Genomic DNA, 4558 nt, shown 5'->3' with positions numbered 1-4558 from the left:
GCTAACACAACATTATCCCATATAGGTTATCCCGTTTCTTGGAGAATTTAAATCCCGGTGGTTTTTACAACCATTGGCTGTGCACAATTGTGGCATCTTCGAATATTCATTGATTATTATGGTGAATGAGGTCAAGTTGACCGTTAAAGATGGCGGACGCGTCTATAATCGCATGCATTAACACATTAATTTTGGCAGCACTACTGTGTATATACAGTGGGTACGGAAAGTATTCAGACCCCCCGGTGGTTTTTACAACCATTGGCTGTGCAGGATTGTGGCATCTTCGAATATTCATTGATTATTATGGTGAATGACCTCAAGTTGACCGTTAAAGATGGCGGACGCATCTACGTACTTGGTGCAGTCGAATGGGGCATCTACCTATACATATCTATGGGAGCTATGTCAGCCTCCCTGGTGAGGCAAGATGCTAAAGTTTCTCTCCTCTTTTCCCAGTTAATATTGGTATGTTTAACTGTGTTCATTTGGCTAGAGATAATTAAATTCTAAATGGAATGTGTTCTGAATCGATTATACGTATGTATTTTTGTGTATTGTGAGATTTATGTGAGTTTTATCTGACGTGGAGCTAATTAAGTGGTGGTTTGTGCACAGTGTGTAATGCGGAAAGAGGATAGCGTGGTGAATGTTACTGATCAAGTGTCCCATGTGTTCAGGGTATGTTCAGTAATTTAACTCAAAACAGTGTAAAGTGATTTGAATGATGATATCTGTGGATTGATTTTGAGTATATGTTCTGTTATTTTTTTCTCTTTCCCCTTGATCCGTAAAGCATTCTGTTGCTTTGCATTTGGATTATGCACTGATTTATTGTTTCTGTAGTGTCGTTATGAATGTTGTTTTGAGGGAATGTTGTTATGCTTATTTGTTTGAACATTAATTTTATACATCATTCATGTTAATAATACATGTGGGAAGAGCAATAATTGACCAGTAATTTTATTTCAACTTCTTTATTTCTTATGTGTTTTAATGTATTACACAATGTAAACATCAAATTGTTGAAATACATCAGCTTAGACAGCGATTGGGACGCTGGTGAGGCAAAGACACAAAAGTTTCTCTCCTAATCTCCCAGTTAATATTGTGTGTAACATGGAAAGAGGATAGCGTGGTGAATATTACTGATCAAGCATCCCATGCGTTCCAGGATCAATAAATAGAGGTGGTTTGAAGCTGTCCTGCTGTCTCCAGTGTGAAGTTCCTTCATGTGCACATGAATATTCTACTAAATTGCAAATTCACCCATACCGCCACATAGACATCTTAAGAAGTAAACTTTGTATTTCATACCACAGATCAGTCCCAACGGTATGAGCAGACAAATAGTTATTCACTCATAAACAATTTAAAGTACAGGCACATTTTCTGATATCAGACAAAATCTAAAAATGTATCAGGCATACCACTCACAGAACTGTCTCCAGCTTATAACATGGATCATTTTTGAGAGCACAGAGCTTCTTCACTCCTGAGTCTGCTAGATTTTCAGACAGATTCAGTTCTCTCAGGTGTGAAGGGTTTGATCTCAGAGCTGAAGCCAAAGCAGAACAACCTTCATCTGAGACACCACAATACCTAAACCTGCAGAAAACAATGACACACTCTTCACTCTCAGTTTAAGATCAGATATTCAACTAATCGTGAGTGCACCAATTGTATGGGTCCTTACCACAATATCTCCAGTTTACAGTGAGCATTCTCCAGTCCGGCACAGAGCTTCTTCACTCCTAAATCTCCTAGTTTATTCAAAGACAGATACAGTTCTTTCAGGTGTGAGGGGTTTAATCTCAGAACCGAAGCCAGAGCAGCACAACCTTCATCTGTGACACCGCAATCAATTAGCCTGCAGAAAACAATATCACATTCTTCACTCTCTCAGTTCAGTTCAGCAATCATTTTATGTCTGTTTATGATTTTTATTTTATTATTTTGTTTATTTTATTTAACTTAAATTAAATTTTTATGTAGGCAATTTGTGTGCAGTTTAATAAAAAATGCAGACACAGACTAGTAGGTAGAGACCTCGCTGAAGTATGAGGCAAGAAAAAAAAGGGAAAATAGTTTTAGACCAAAGGGTTGAAAAGTTATAAGCAGAAGAAAAAGTAAAATATGAGTAGTTTGTGGCGCTAGACCAGAGTTGATCAGAAGTCGGCTCAGTCAGTTTACAGTTTCATTTTTTTACCAGATGGTCCAATTGGTTGTCATAGATGCGGTAACAAGACATATAGCACACTATCATCTTTGACTTGCTATTTGGATAGTGTAGAATAAGTGGATAGCAAATAGAATTTGTAGACAAGTGGAATAGTTTTTGAAGTAGACCAGGTCTGTTAAAGAGAGATGGTCTCCCCCTAGTGTCGAACAGATGTGTGTCTGTGAGCCTGAGATGTGGGGCTTGTTTGGGACAATCCTGCCAAGTTTGGGGTCTCTACAATTTACTGTCTTTGGCGCCCATACACTTTTAAAACCAAGAACAAGCCAGAACAAATGCAACAGGGTTCCAGCACCTTCGGTGCTCAAGCCCCTAAAAATTTGGACAAATGCACAACGGTTTCAGTAATGACACAGTATTAAGAATCAAGTGTATACAAACTTTTGCCATTCACAAGAGTACTATGACGCATGCGTGTACATTCCTCTGATTGAAAACAAAGCACAGCGCATGCGTGTTCTACATCAGAACGCTGGCTTCTGCATCAGAAGCACCACACACGTGTCGTGGTACTTTTTTTGAATGGCGGCGGAGACTGACCGGAAGAGAAGAATTGTTGAATGAAGTCATTATTTTTGTTTTCTTTGCGCACAAAAAGTAATCTCGTAGTTTCATAAAATTAAGGAAAGGAAAGGAAAAGACGTGACGTGTGGCGTCCCAAGGCCAACTCTCTAACCATTAGTCCATGACTGCCCCAAATTAAGGTTGAACCACTGATGTCACATGGACTATTTTAACAATGTCCTTACTCTCATCATAAATATCTTAATTTTAGTTTTTCCCAAGATGGCGCCCCCCGTGGCAGACGTCTTTGTCCGCACCTCTCGAGAACGTTCCCCTTTTATTATAATTTTATTTATTATTTTAGTTTTTACTTCAGAAATCCATCGGACACAGAACATATGACAGAGAGACTTTATTGAAGATTGGAATGAGAACCCAAGAACTGTTTTTTAGTCTCCCAGATTTGGATTGCATAATACACCCAGCCTCAAGCGGAGCTATCCTAGCATCACCGATCGCGACTGGTAAGCCTAACCAACAGGAAGAGCGACGGAAGCGGAAGAGAGGCAAAAGAGGGGGGCTGCATGCTAGGCTAAAGGCTCGAGCAACCAGGCCACCCCTACCTAGCCTGTTACTTGTGAATATTCGGTCTCTTCTAAACAAAATGGATGAGATCCTCACCAGCGTTTCAGTTCAAACGGAGTACAGAGACTGTTGTGCCTTAATATTTACTGAAACGTGGCTAAATGAGGATATTCCGGACACTGCCATCTCTTTACAAACCCACTCCGTATGCCGGAGTGATCGGACAGTTGCCCCTGGTAAGAACAAAGGCGGTGGAGTCTGCATCTATGTAAACAACTCGTGGTGCTCGGATGTCAGTATTATGTACAAATACTGCTCACCCGATATAGAACTACTGTGCTGAAATGCCGACCTTTCTACCTACCAAGAGAATTTAGCGCTACTTTTATCACAGCTGTTTACATTCAAGCACAAGCGGATACACAGACGGCACTCAGTGTTATTCACGATACTATCAGCACACACAAGACCACAGACCCAGACGCTGTTTTTATTATTGCTGGGGACTTTAATCAGTGTAAACTGTGTTCAGTTCTACCAGAATTTCATCAACACGTCAACATTCCTACTAGAGAACAGAACACACTGGATCACGTATATACAAAGTTAAAGGGAGCTTACAAAGCGAAGTTCCGACCTCATTTTGAACGCTCAGAACACAAAACAATTTTTCTATATCCAACCTACAAACAGAAGCTGAAACAGTGTGCTCTTGAAAGGAAAACCATCAGAGTGTGGTCTGAGACAGCTGAACTAACACTGAAAGACTGCCTTGCATGTACTGACTGGGATGTATTCAGAACAGCAGCAATACAACAGGACTCCACAGTCAATATTGATGAATATGCATCAACTGTTACAGCGTATATCAGCACATGCATTGACAATATCATACCACAGAGGACCATTTGCACATATCCAAATCAGAAACCATGGGTTGCTGCACAAGTACGTTCCAGTCTACGTGCTCGCACTATGGCTTTTAAATCTGGGGGGTCTCAAGCTAGGGCTGGGTGATATAGCTAAAAAATGTATCAACGATATAATGTTTCATATAGTTCGGTATTGATAATTATTGACATTTTTTATAACCTTTTTTAAAACAAAGCGCAATAAAAAATTTTTTAAATTTAACCAAATTAATTTACCCAATTTGTTGAGACAAACAACATTTTTTTTTTTACAGTCAAACACAAAATAAAATGTAAACAAATATCTCCTTTCTTATGT

The 4558-nt window shown here is 39.4% G+C and overlaps 1 long non-coding RNA gene across 1 annotated transcript; it reads right to left on the bottom strand.

Annotated features, from left to right (window-relative positions):
• Positions 1-961: 961 nt before the first annotated feature.
• On the bottom strand, positions 962-1940 carry LOC107727336 (uncharacterized). Its single transcript, XR_001638343.1, has 2 exons — positions 1697-1940; positions 962-1608 (listed from the first exon to the last, which is right to left on the bottom strand). It is a non-coding gene; the product is annotated as an uncharacterized LOC107727336 (long non-coding RNA).
• Between the last annotated feature and the right edge of the window lie 2618 nt (positions 1941-4558).

Source organism: Sinocyclocheilus rhinocerous, unplaced genomic scaffold (assembly GCF_001515625.1).
Source record: "Sinocyclocheilus rhinocerous isolate Xijiao unplaced genomic scaffold, SAMN03320098_v1.1 scaffold4232, whole genome shotgun sequence".
NCBI classification, from domain to species: Eukaryota; Metazoa; Chordata; class Actinopteri; order Cypriniformes; family Cyprinidae; genus Sinocyclocheilus; species Sinocyclocheilus rhinocerous.
The sequence above is the reverse complement of the archived record's forward strand: the minus strand, read 5'-3'. Positions and strand labels throughout refer to the sequence as shown.